We start from the raw sequence: 14,690 nt of genomic DNA, 5'->3' as shown, positions 1-14,690 counted from the left end.
CATCGGGCGTGGTCAGTACTTGGGAGGGTGACCACCTGGGAACACCACGTGCTGTTGACATTTTTTAATTTTTTTAACACTTAAATAAATTTTTATACTTTAAGCCCCCTGACGTCTATACTTTTGGAACGGCTTGAATTTCTTTTCTCTCCCAAAATGCATTTCTTTGCATAATTTTACGCAGAAAATAGAGCGACTCTTCATACTTCTACCGAAAAGTAATAGAAAGCAGTACTCAATATTACTCTCATATACCCTAGGGAAAACTTCAAACTTACTTCACGTTAGGCCATTCTGCATACTTTAAAAGCCTTCAATGTTCTTCAAGAGAGGCCACATTATTTGAGTTTTTTTTTTTTTTTTTTAATTTTCGAATGAAAACAACTTCCAACTCTTCCCTTTACGAAATAAATTAATACCTTTATGCTGAGAAATAATAGGAAATATTCACCTTTTTAGCAAAAATAAACAGGTTACTGAATACACGCGTTTCGGGGTTTCCAGGCATCGCCTTTTCATTTCGAAGTTGTGAGCTTTTTCCGGATGTCTTTACATGCAAAAGCTCAAAAAACTGAGTCGAAAAAGGGGTTCCAGGAAATTCCGAAACAAGTGTATTCAGCAATTTGCTTATTTGTGATTAAAAAAACATTGGATATTTCCTATTATCTTCCCTTTACGTTTTCGTTTTTTTTTTTTTTTAGGAAAGGACTTCCTCGCTTCCAAAATGTAGGAAAGGACTTCTCTTCACTCTAACACTAAAAACACATCATAATTTATCTACGCCATTTTTAGGTCAAATATTCAAGCAAATTTTCCTCGCTCCTGGTAAAATTACCATTATGTGATGTACTTCCTTCTGGCTCTGAGGCACATGTATTACTTTAAGTTACTTCTGCGAGGATGTGATCACTTTATTTAGTCTTAGTTACTATTTCAATTAGTTTACATTGCCAAAAGCAGTTTTAATTAGCACGTATCGCCAAAGATCGCCCAAATGACTTGCATAACGCAGAGATTAAACGAGGGCCTTTAGAAAATTAGCAGTATTACGCAAACTTGGATATGAATATAGAAACAAGTTGCTCTTGATTAACAAAAATATTCACTTACAGAAATAATTAAGAAATAAGAAAGGGCATCCGTTTGTCCGTGAGAGAGACAATCGCTAAATAAAACATAAACCTTTTGTACGGGCCTTAATACCAAACTTTTTAATACGAATATTTCTATACACGCTTATACGGAATGATATCAAATAGTTAAAAAAAAGGGCGAGGTGTCGAGTAAAAAAAAAAAAAGAGAGAAAAATCGCTTTCGTTAAACAAAGATTAAGGGTCTTCAATTGATTTATGACGTTGCGTGAAGAAATTTCAGTGCTTTGGATATAGAATATTTTTTTTAAATTCCTTTTATCGGTCTCCTAACTTTTTTTCGTATAAATATCTTGTTTAGTTAATACGTTGATAAACTAGAGGCTGGCTCACGAAAAAATGGTTCTACGAAAACGATGGGTTTTTTGCAAAACTTTTTTTTTTATATTAAAATCCTTTTGCGTGTCAAGTTGTCCCAATATCAGTGACTTCACAGTAAGTTTTAGATGAATATGAATGAGAAGTGAGATACCTCGTCAAACATCGTTTTCCCTAAATGGGGGCGTTCTTTTCGAATTTCTGGCTGCTCCTATATTAAAGGAAAAATAGTGATATTCGCTTGCAAATAAGAAGGGATGATTTTAAGCACACCGTTACATGTTTCAGGAATGAAACTCCAATACGTTGTCCGAATTACGTATCCTGGCAATGCGTGAAGTATGGAACTGCGAACTCGGGTCATAATTCACGTTGAAAACATTAAAAATCAAACTGTGTCACCATACAATTGATTCGCAGCGCGAAATCAATGCTGTTAACTACAGTCTTATTTAAACCATATAGGGGATTAAAACAATAAAGTAGATTGAAAGCATGACTAGGAATGGAAATAAGGCAGCAATATTTCGTTCGACCATTGCGTTTAATCGATAAGATTAAATAAAAGCTTCTTATCGAGACTACCAAACAATCACAGCGAGGTGTAGAAACTTACAGACGTATAACCAGCGAATTCAAGCAAATTAATTCATACAAATTGATTGTTAAATAAGGAAATTACTATAATAGACTGTTTGAAATACAAAACATTACTAAGAATGTGCTACATACCATTTCCAAACAGAGGCGGACGGATTTGAGTTCTTGTTGACCGGGCAAAGTTTACACGCTACTAAACACGACCGTTTTTCATTTTCTCGAGTACACTAAAAAAAGGTTTCACTCCTATCATATCCTCATGAAACTAGAAAGTAGCTCGCATATTTAAGGCAACAGAAACATTAATTCGGAAACTTGTTACAACACGTGTGATTTCGAGTACAAGCACTGACAACAAGATTTCCGAAACAAGTGCTGCCAGCCTCTACGTAACTCTAGGCGTAATTATCATTCTAAAACGCTTGGCCACGAGGATATTCTCGCTGATGGACTCGTGTAAAATTTGCACCAATCAGACTCCAAAAATTAGTCGCCTTCTAACCGTGTTTCTTAATTCTATTCATGTTAAAAGTAGCTGCCATGATCGCTACTGTTATTTTATATTGCACAACAGACTAAAACTGGAACGCGGCGCATTACTCTAAAAAGTACAGGAAAAAAATTAACGGCTGCAACACTGTGTTGCTTTTATCGTGTTAGCTACGACCGCTGGTTATAAAACAATAGATGGATACCCAAAAGTAGCCGTCAGATTTAACTTTCCTCTTGTGCTGTTTGATTTCTCATGAATTCGGAAGATGGCAGCAGCAGTAATCGCTATATTCTTCTGTCCATGTTTAGAACAAATCTAAACGTAGGGAATCCCCGGGATCATTTGATATTTTAAAAAAAGATTTTGGAAAGAAAAATTTCCAACAAAAAACAATGAAAAAGATTCTCGTCGCGCCGAAGCTTATAACTCGGTTCTTGACTATCTTTTCGACATGGTCAAATAATAAAATACTGAATTGCAGTTGAAAACCAGCATGAAATTTTGCTTAAGCTGCCTGTGTTTGCAAGATAAAATTCAATTTTCCCCCAAAATAAAACTCAATGTTTCGTTCAAGTTTGAAGGCTCGTCACTCTTAAATTCAGAGCGCTGGATCTTGTAATGGTTAGTTTGAGATTGATATATTCTCAACACCATTGCGGAACGTGCGCAGATTCAAAAGTTTTAACTAACTGCGAAAGGGGGGAAACAATAATCAAATTGATAGTATTCACTTTAAAGCTTATATTAATGTCTAGTTAGTTACGAACTGTCAACGGCCATACCATGTTGAAAATACCGGTTCTCGTCCGATCACCGAAGTCAAGCAACATCGGGCGTGGTCAGTACTTGGGAGGGTGACCACCTGGGAACACCACGTGCTGTTGACATTTTTTAATTTTTTTAACACTTAAATAAATTTTTATACTTTAAGCCCCCTGACGTCTATACTTTTGGAACGGCTTGAATTTCTTTTCTCTCCCAAAATGCATTTCTTTGCATAATTTTACGCAGAAAATAGAGCGACTCTTCATACTTCTACCGAAAAGTAATAGAAAGCAGTACTCAATATTACTCTCATATACCCTAGGGAAAACTTCAAACTTACTTCACGTTAGGCCATTCTGCATACTTTAAAAGCCTTCAATGTTCTTCAAGAGAGGCCACATTATTTGAGTTTTTTTTTTTTTTTTTTTTAATTTTCGAATGAAAACAACTTCCAACTCTTCCCTTTACGAAATAAATTAATACCTTTATGCTGAGAAATAATAGGAAATATTCACCTTTTTAGCAAAAATAAACAGGTTACTGAATACACGCGTTTCGGGGTTTCCAGGCATCGCCTTTTCATTTCGAAGTTGTGAGCTTTTTCCGGATGTCTTTACATGCAAAAGCTCAAAAAACTGAGTCGAAAAAGGGGTTCCAGGAAATTCCGAAACAAGTGTATTCAGCAATTTGCTTATTTGTGATTAAAAAAACATTGGATATTTCCTATTATCTTCCCTTTACGTTTTCGTTTTTTTTTTTTTTTTCCTCGCTTCCAAAATGTAGGAAAGGACTTCTCTTCACTCTAACACTAAAAACACATCATAATTTATCTACGCCATTTTTAGGTCAAATATTCAAGCAAATTTTCCTCGCTCCTGGTAAAATTACCATTATGTGATGTACTTCCTTCTGGCTCTGAGGCACATGTATTACTTTAAGTTACTTCTGCGAGGATGTGATCACTTTATTTAGTCTTAGTTACTATTTCAATTAGTTTACATTGCCAAAAGCAGTTTTAATTAGCACGTATCGCCAAAGATCGCCCAAATGACTTGCATAACGCAGAGATTAAACGAGGGCCTTTAGAAAATTAGCAGTATTACGCAAACTTGGATATGAATATAGAAACAAGTTGCTCTTGATTAACAAAAATATTCACTTACAGAAATAATTAAGAAATAAGAAAGGGCATCCGTTTGTCCGTGAGAGAGACAATCGCTAAATAAAACATAAACCTTTTGTACGGGCCTTAATACCAAACTTTTTAATACGAATATTTCTATACACGCTTATACGGAATGATATCAAATAGTTAAAAAAAAGGGCGAGGTGTCGAGTAAAAAAAAAAAAGAGAAAAATCGCTTTCGTTAAACAAAGATTAAGGGTCTTCAATTGATTTATGACGTTGCGTGAAGAAATTTCAGTGCTTTGGATATAGAATATTTTTTTTAAATTCCTTTTATCGGTCTCCTAACTTTTTTTCGTATAAATATCTTGTTTAGTTAATACGTTGATAAACTAGAGGCTGGCTCACGAAAAAATGGTTCTACGAAAACGATGGGTTTTTTGCAAAACTTTTTTTTTTATATTAAAATCCTTTTGCGTGTCAAGTTGTCCCAATATCAGTGACTTCACAGTAAGTTTTAGATGAATATGAATGAGAAGTGAGATACCTCGTCAAACATCGTTTTCCCTAAATGGGGGCGTTCTTTTCGAATTTCTGGCTGCTCCTATATTAAAGGAAAAATAGTGATATTCGCTTGCAAATAAGAAGGGATGATTTTAAGCACACCGTTACATGTTTCAGGAATGAAACTCCAATACGTTGTCCGAATTACGTATCCTGGCAATGCGTGAAGTATGGAACTGCGAACTCGGGTCATAATTCACGTTGAAAACATTAAAAATCAAACTGTGTCACCATACAATTGATTCGCAGCGCGAAATCAATGCTGTTAACTACAGTCTTATTTAAACCATATAGGGGATTAAAACAATAAAGTAGATTGAAAGCATGACTAGGAATGGAAATAAGGCAGCAATATTTCGTTCGACCATTGCGTTTAATCGATAAGATTAAATAAAAGCTTCTTATCGAGACTACCAAACAATCACAGCGAGGTGTAGAAACTTACAGACGTATAACCAGCGAATTCAAGCAAATTAATTCATACAAATTGATTGTTAAATAAGGAAATTACTATAATAGACTGTTTGAAATACAAAACATTACTAAGAATGTGCTACATACCATTTCCAAACAGAGGCGGACGGATTTGAGTTCTTGTTGACCGGGCAAAGTTTACACGCTACTAAACACGACCGTTTTTCATTTTCTCGAGTACACTAAAAAAAGGTTTCACTCCTATCATATCCTCATGAAACTAGAAAGTAGCTCGCATATTTAAGGCAACAGAAACATTAATTCGGAAACTTGTTACAACACGTGTGATTTCGAGTACAAGCACTGACAACAAGATTTCCGAAACAAGTGCTGCCAGCCTCTACGTAACTCTAGGCGTAATTATCATTCTAAAACGCTTGGCCACGTGTAAAATTTGCACCAATCAGACTCCAAAAATTAGTCGCCTTCTAGTGTTTCTTAATTCTATTCATGATATTCTGCTGCTGATGGAATTATCATCGCTTGTAAAAAAATTTGCACCAATCAGACTCCAAAAATTAGTCGCCTTCTAACCGTGTTTCTTAATTCTATTCATGTTAAAAGTAGCTGCCATGATCGCTACTGTTATTTTATATTGCACAACAGACTAAAACTGGAACGCGGCGCATTACTCTAAAAAGTACAGGAAAAAAATTAACGGCTGCAACACTGTGTTGCTTTTATCGTGTTAGCTACGACCGCTGGTTATAAAACAATAGATGGATACCCAAAAGTAGCCGTCAGATTTAACTTTCCTCTTGTGCTGTTTGATTTCTCATGAATTCGGAAGATGGCAGCAGCAGTAATCGCTATATTCTTCTGTCCATGTTTAGAACAAATCTAAACGTAGGGAATCCCCGGGATCATTTGATATTTTAAAAAAAGATTTTGGAAAGAAAAATTTCCAACAAAAAACAATGAAAAAGATTCTCGTCGCGCCGAAGCTTATAACTCGGTTCTTGACTATCTTTTCGACATGGTCAAATAATAAAATACTGAATTGCAGTTGAAAACCAGCATGAAATTTTGCTTAAGCTGCCTGTGTTTGCAAGATAAAATTCAATTTTCCCCCAAAATAAAACTCAATGTTTCGTTCAAGTTTGAAGGCTCGTCACTCTTAAATTCAGATCGCTGGATCTTGTAATGGTTAGTTTGAGATTGATATATTCTCAACACCATTGCGGAACGTGCGCAGATTCAAAAGTTTTAACTAACTGCGAAAGGGGGGAAACAATAATCAAATTGATAGTATTCACTTTAAAGCTTATATTAATGTCTAGTTTGTTACAAACTGTCAACGGCCATACCATGTTGAAAATACCGGTTCTCGTCCGATCACCGAAGTCAAGCAACATCGGGCGTGGTCAGTACTTGGGAGGGTGACCACCTGGGAACACCACGTGCTGTTGACATTTTTTAATTTTTTTAACACTTAAATAAATTTTTATACTTTAAGCCCCCTGACGTCTATGCTTTTGGAACGGCTTGAATTTCTTTTCTCTCCCAAAATGCATTTCTTTGCATAATTTTACGCAGAAAATAGAGCGACTCTTCATACTTCTACCGAAAAGTAATAGAAAGCAGTACTCAATATTACTCTCATATACCCTAGGGAAAACTTCAAACTTACTTCACGTTAGGCCATTCTGCATACTTTAAAAGCCTTCAATGTTCTTCAAGAGAGGCCACATTATTTGAGTTTTTTTTTTTTTTTTTTTAATTTTCGAATGAAAACAACTTCCAACTCTTCCCTTTACGAAATAAATTAATACCTTTATGCTGAGAAATAATAGGAAATATTCACCTTTTTAGCAAAAATAAACAGGTTACTGAATACACGCGTTTCGGGGTTTCCAGGCATCGCCTTTTCATTTCGAAGTTGTGAGCTTTTTCCGGATGTCTTTACATGCAAAAGCTCAAAAAACTGAGTCGAAAAAGGGGTTCCAGGAAACCCCGAAACAAGTGTATTCAGCAATTTGCTTATTTGTGATTAAAAAAACATTGGATATTTCCTATTATCTTCCCTTTACGTTTTCGTTTTTTTTTTTCTCGCTTCCAAAATGTAGGAAAGGACTTCTCTTCACTCTAACACTAAAAACACATCATAATTTATCTACGCCATTTTTAGGTCAAATATTCAAGCAATGAAAGTTTTTCAAAAACAAATCTGATCTGGGGAAAAATTATTTCGAAAAATTGTTTTCTAAAAGAAGTGCCTGCCTGCGATCGTTACATGTGGGGGAGGGGAATATATATAAATATACCTCAGCACAAGTCTAAAAATTGCGCTTTTCCGTTTATAAGTGCATTGTATATAGAAACCTTTTCCACATCGAGCCATGTGAAAGTAATTCTTAAAAAAAAAAAAAAATCCTTTTCAATTTGTTACCAGGGTTCAAAGAGAGCGGGTCACATTCTTTGCATGCGCCAGAAATACGATTTTCCTCGCTCCTGGTAAAATTACCATTATGTGATGTACTTCCTTCTGGCTCTGAGGCACATGTATTACTTTAAGTTACTTCTGCGAGGATGTGATCACTTTATTTAGTCTTAGTTACTATTTCAATTAGTTTACATTGCCAAAAGCAGTTTTAATTAGCACGTATCGCCAAAGATCGCCCAAATGACTTGCATAACGCAGAGATTAAACGAGGGCCTTTAGAAAATTAGCAGTATTACGCAAACTTGGATATGAATATAGAAACAAGTTGCTCTTGATTAACAAAAATATTCACTTACAGAAATAATTAAGAAATAAGAAAGGGCATCCGTTTGTCCGTGAGAGAGACAATCGCTAAATAAAACACAAACCTTTTGTACGGGCCTTAATACCAAATTTTTCAATACGAATATTTCTATACACGCTTATACGGAATGATATCAAATAGTTAAAAAAAAAAGGGCGAGGTGTCGAGTAAAAAAAAAAAAAAAAAAAAGAGAAAAATCGCTTTCGTTAAACAAAGATTAAGGGTCTTCAATTGATTTATGACGTTGCGTGAAGAAATTTCAGTGCTTTGGATATAGAATATTTTTTTTAAATTCCTTTTATCGGTCTCCTAACTTTTTTTCGCATAAATATCTTGTTTAGTTAATACGTTGATAAACTAGAGGCTGGCTCACGAAAAAATGGTTCTACGAAAACGATGGGTTTTTTGCAAAACTTTTTTTTTTTAAATTAAAATCCTTTTGTGTGTCAAGTTGTCCCAATATCAGTGACTTCACAGTAAGTTTTAGATGAATATGAATGAGAAGTGAGATACCTCGTCAAACATCGTTTTCCCTAAATGGGGGCGTTCTTTTCGAATTTCTGGCTGCTCCTATATTAAAGGAAAAATAGTGATATTCGCTTGCAAATAAGAAGGGGTGATTTTAAGCACACCGTTACATGTTTCAGGAATGAAACTCCAATACGTTGTCCGAATTACGTATCCTGGCAATGCGTGAAGTATGGAACTGCGAACTCGGGTCATAATTCACGTTGAAAACATTAAAAATCAAACTGTGTCACCATACAATTGATTCGCAGCGCGAAATCAATGCTGTTAACTACAGTCTTATTTAAACCATATAGGGGATTAAAACAATAAAGTAGATTGAAAGCATGACTAGGAATGGAAATAAGGCAGCAATATTTCGTTCGACCATTGCGTTTAATCGATAAGATTAAATAAAAGCGTCTTATCGAGACTACCAAACAATCACAGCGAGGTGTAGAAACTTACAGACGTATAACCAGCGAATTCAAGCAAATTAATTCATACAAATTGATTGTTAAATAAGGAAATTACTATAATAGACTGTTTGAAATACAAAACATTACTAAGAATGTGCTACATACCATTTCCAAACAGAGGCGGACGGATTTGAGTTCTTGTTGACCGGGCAAAGTTTACACGCTACTAAACACGACCGTTTTTCATTTTCTCGAGTACACTAAAAAAAGGTTTCACTCCTATCATATCCTCATGAAACTAGAAAGTAGCTCGCATATTTAAGGCAACAGAAACATTAATTCGGAAACTTGTTACAACACGTGTGATTTCGAGTACAAGCACTGACAACAAGATTTCCGAAACAAGTGCTGCCAGCCTCTACGTAACTCTAGGCGTAATTATCATTCTAAAACGCTTGGCCACGAGGATATTCTCGCTGATGGACTCGTGTAAAATTTGCACCAATCAGACTCCAAAAATTAGTCGCCTTCTAACCGTGTTTCTTAATTCTATTCATGTTAAAAGTAGCTGCCATGATCGCTACTGTTATTTTATATTGCACAACAGACTAAAACTGGAACGCGGCGCATTACTCTAAAAAGTACAGGAAAAAAATTAACGGCTGCAACACTGTGTTGCTTTTATCGTGTTAGCTACGACCGCTGGTTATAAAACAATAGATGGATACCCAAAAGTAGCCGTCAGATTTAACTTTCCTCTTGTGCTGTTTGATTTCTCATGAATTCGGAAGATGGCAGCAGCAGTAATCGCTATATTCTTCTGTCCATGTTTAGAACAAATCTAAACGTAGGGAATCCCCGGGATCATTTGATATTTTAAAAAAAGATTTTGGAAAGAAAAATTTCCAACAAAAAACAATGAAAAAGATTCTCGTCGCGCCGAAGCTTATAACTCGGTTCTTGACTATCTTTTCGACATGGTCAAATAATAAAATACTGAATTGCAGTTGAAAACCAGCATGAAATTTTGCTTAAGCTGCCTGTGTTTGCAAGATAAAATTCAATTTTCCCCCAAAATAAAACTCAATGTTTCGTTCAAGTTTGAAGGCTCGTCACTCTTAAATTCAGATCGCTGGATCTTGTAATGGTTAGTTTGAGATTGATATATTCTCAACACCATTGCGGAACGTGCGCAGATTCAAAAGTTTTAACTAACTGCGAAAGGGGGGAAACAATAATCAAATTGATAGTATTCACTTTAAAGCTTATATTAATGTCTAGTTTGTTACGAACTGTCAACGGCCATACCATGTTGAAAATACCGGTTCTCGTCCGATCACCGAAGTCAAGCAACATCGGGCGTGGTCAGTACTTGGGAGGGTGACCACCTGGGAACACCACGTGCTGTTGACATTTTTTAATTTTTTTAACACTTAAATAAATTTTTATACTTTAAGCCCCCTGACGTCTATGCTTTTGGAACGGCTTGAATTTCTTTTCTCTCCCAAAATGCATTTCTTTGCATAATTTTACGCAGAAAATAGAGCGACTCTTCATACTTCTACCGAAAAGTAATAGAAAGCAGTACTCAATATTACTCTCATATACCCTAGGGAAAACTTCAAACTTACTTCACGTTAGGCCATTCTGCATACTTTAAAAGCCTTCAATGTTCTTCAAGAGAGGCCACATTATTTGAGTTTTTTTTTTTTTTTTTTTAATTTTCGAATGAAAACAACTTCCAACTCTTCCCTTTACGAAATAAATTAATACCTTTATGCTGAGAAATAATAGGAAATATTCACCTTTTTAGCAAAAATAAACAGGTTACTGAATACACGCGTTTCGGGGTTTCCAGGCATCGCCTTTTCATTTCGAAGTTGTGAGCTTTTTCCGGATGTCTTTACATGCAAAAGCTCAAAAAACTGAGTCGAAAAAGGGGTTCCAGGAAACCCCGAAACAAGTGTATTCAGCAATTTGCTTATTTGTGATTAAAAAAACATTGGATATTTCCTATTATCTTCCCTTTACGTTTTCGTTTTTTTTTTTTTTTTTTTTCTCGCTTCCAAAATGTAGGAAAGGACTTCTCTTCACTCTAACACTAAAAACACATCATAATTTATCTACGCCATTTTTAGGTCAAATATTCAAGCAATGAAAGTTTTTCAAAAACAAATCTGATCTGGGGAAAAATTATTTCGAAAAATTGTTTTCTAAAAGAAGTGCCTGCCTGCGATCGTTACATGTGGGGGAGGGGAATATATATAAATATACCTCAGCACAAGTCTAAAAATTGCGCTTTTCCGTTTATAAGTGCATTGTATATAGAAACCTTTTCCACATCGAGCCATGTGAAAGTAATTCTTAAAAAAAAAAAAAAATCCTTTTCAATTTGTTACCAGGGTTCAAAGAGAGCGGGTCACATTCTTTGCATGCGCCAGAAATACGATTTTCCTCGCTCCTGGTAAAATTACCATTATGTGATGTACTTCCTTCTGGCTCTGAGGCACATGTATTACTTTAAGTTACTTCTGCGAGGATGTGATCACTTTATTTAGTCTTAGTTACTATTTCAATTAGTTTACATTGCCAAAAGCAGTTTTAATTAGCACGTATCGCCAAAGATCGCCCAAATGACTTGCATAACGCAGAGATTAAACGAGGGCCTTTAGAAAATTAGCAGTATTACGCAAACTTGGATATGAATATAGAAACAAGTTGCTCTTGATTAACAAAAATATTCACTTACAGAAATAATTAAGAAATAAGAAAGGGCATCCGTTTGTCCGTGAGAGAGACAATCGCTAAATAAAACACAAACCTTTTGTACGGGCCTTAATACCAAATTTTTCAATACGAATATTTCTATACACGCTTATACGGAATGATATCAAATAGTTACAAAAAAAGGGCGAGGTGTCGAGTAAAAAAAAAAAAAAAAAAAAAAAGAGAAAAATCGCTTTCGTTAAACAAAGATTAAGGGTCTTCAATTGATTTATGACGTTGCGTGAAGAAATTTCAGTGCTTTGGATATAGAATATTTTTTTTAAATTCCTTTTATCGGTCTCCTAACTTTTTTTCGCATAAATATCTTGTTTAGTTAATACGTTGATAAACTAGAGGCTGGCTCACGAAAAAATGGTTCTACGAAAACGATGGGTTTTTTGCAAAACTTTTTTTTTTTAATTAAAATCCTTTTGTGTGTCAAGTTGTCCCAATATCAGTGACTTCACAGTAAGTTTTAGATGAATATGAATGAGAAGTGAGATACCTCGTCAAACATCGTTTTCCCTAAATGGGGGCGTTCTTTTCGAATTTCTGGCTGCTCCTATATTAAAGGAAAAATAGTGATATTCGCTTGCAAATAAGAAGGGGTGATTTTAAGCACACCGTTACATGTTTCAGGAATGAAACTCCAATACGTTGTCCGAATTACGTATCCTGGCAATGCGTGAAGTATGGAACTGCGAACTCGGGTCATAATTCACGTTGAAAACATTAAAAATCAAACTGTGTCACCATACAATTGATTCGCAGCGCGAAATCAATGCTGTTAACTACAGTCTTATTTAAACCATATAGGGGATTAAAACAATAAAGTAGATTGAAAGCATGACTAGGAATGGAAATAAGGCAGCAATATTTCGTTCGACCATTGCGTTTAATCGATAAGATTAAATAAAAGCGTCTTATCGAGACTACCAAACAATCACAGCGAGGTGTAGAAACTTACAGACGTATAACCAGCGAATTCAAGCAAATTAATTCATACAAATTGATTGTTAAATAAGGAAATTACTATAATAGACTGTTTGAAATACAAAACATTACTAAGAATGTGCTACATACCATTTCCAAACAGAGGCGGACGGATTTGAGTTCTTGTTGACCGGGCAAAGTTTACACGCTACTAAACACGACCGTTTTTCATTTTCTCGAGTACACTAAAAAAAGGTTTCACTCCTATCATATCCTCATGAAACTAGAAAGTAGCTCGCATATTTAAGGCAACAGAAACATTAATTCGGAAACTTGTTACAACACGTGTGATTTCGAGTACAAGCACTGACAACAAGATTTCCGAAACAAGTGCTGCCAGCCTCTACGTAACTCTAGGCGTAATTATCATTCTAAAACGCTTGGCCACGAGGATATTCTCGCTGATGGACTCGTGTAAAATTTGCACCAATCAGACTCCAAAAATTAGTCGCCTTCTAACCGTGTTTCTTAATTCTATTCATGTTAAAAGTAGCTGCCATGATCGCTACTGTTATTTTATATTGCACAACAGACTAAAACTGGAACGCGGCGCATTACTCTAAAAAGTACAGGAAAAAAATTAACGGCTGCAACACTGTGTTGCTTTTATCGTGTTAGCTACGACCGCTGGTTATAAAACAATTTGTATTATTTTCACTTCAAACTCGAGAATTAAATTTCATTCTTTAATTATTTCTGTTAATCTTCAAGATAGTTTTCTAGTCTGATAATATTTTCTTAAAGCTGACATCTGATCGGAAATTCATATAAAGATATTAATAGTACTCGCAATTTAATTTAAAAAAATGAAAGTTTCTTCGTTTTGCGTAATACTTGACTTATTTTTTAAATTCTTGCTTCTAATTGTATTATAAAGACATAAAATGCCTATTTAGAAATAATTGCGGAAGTTTTTATAGCACATTTAAGAGTAAAGGTAGCAAAATAATAAATAAATACAATAAAGTACATTTTCAAATGGATGTCAGCATTGGAAATATCCCATGGAGAAAACATATGAATTTATCTCAAAGAATAACATAAATAACCATTGAATAAAATTAATCTTACTTGTGAGATTGAAGTGATAATACGAAATTCTGGACTTCATGTCCTTTGTTATTTTCGGCCATTTCTAACATTGATCGCACATCGTCTGCGATATGACTTGTTTAGTACTATATTAATAAACAAATGCAAATATCAGTTATTCATAAGTTATTCCTAAAACAATACTATTCCACACTAATAACTAAGCAACCAACTTAACGAAGCCTAAAAAATGCAAAGCCACGTGCAACTCCTCTGAACCGACGGAATCAATGTGCCAGCAATGCGAGGGACGCTGGGTAGAAAGAACTGTGCGCATGCGCAAGTATCAACGAAGGTCCACCTGCTCTATTGTGTACTAATTACCTTGACGGCGACAGCATGAAATCAATATCATCTTGACGGCATCAACATGTATGCAATGTTGTTATTTTAAGGTAATATCAATATTGATATTTTAAGATGAATGCAATGTTGCATACGTGTTGTTATAGTAATATTGCTTTTTAATCTTTATGCAAGCTTTATGCAGTATGAAACACGTCAATATTGACGCCGTCAGTATAATATCAAGATCTGTCAAGGTTGATGCAAGATGGATACCCAAAAGTAGCCGTCAGATTTAACTTTCCTCTTGTGCTGTTTGATTTCTCATGAATTCGGAAGATGGCAGCAGCAGTAATCGCTATATTCTTCTGTCCATGTTTAGAACAAATC

The 14,690-nt window shown here is 35.1% G+C and overlaps 3 non-coding genes across 3 annotated transcripts; all 3 read left to right on the top strand.

The window, feature by feature from the left end:
• The first annotated feature begins 3,330 nt into the window (after positions 1 to 3,330).
• LOC129217840 (5S ribosomal RNA) lies at positions 3,331 to 3,449 on the top strand. The gene has a single exon (XR_008580267.1). It is a non-coding gene; the product is annotated as a 5S ribosomal RNA (ribosomal RNA).
• A 3,335-nt stretch (positions 3,450 to 6,784) lies between these two features.
• LOC129217839 (5S ribosomal RNA) lies at positions 6,785 to 6,903 on the top strand. Its single transcript, XR_008580266.1, has one exon. It is a non-coding gene; the product is annotated as a 5S ribosomal RNA (ribosomal RNA).
• A 3,555-nt stretch (positions 6,904 to 10,458) lies between these two features.
• On the top strand, positions 10,459 to 10,577 carry LOC129217838 (5S ribosomal RNA). Its single transcript, XR_008580265.1, has one exon. It is a non-coding gene; the product is annotated as a 5S ribosomal RNA (ribosomal RNA).
• Positions 10,578 to 14,690: the final 4,113 nt, after the last annotated feature.

Source organism: Uloborus diversus, chromosome 2 (genome assembly GCF_026930045.1).
Source record: "Uloborus diversus isolate 005 chromosome 2, Udiv.v.3.1, whole genome shotgun sequence".
In the NCBI taxonomy this organism is placed as follows: Eukaryota; Metazoa; Arthropoda; class Arachnida; order Araneae; family Uloboridae; genus Uloborus; species Uloborus diversus.
The sequence above is the reverse complement of the archived record's forward strand: the minus strand, read 5'-3'. Positions and strand labels throughout refer to the sequence as shown.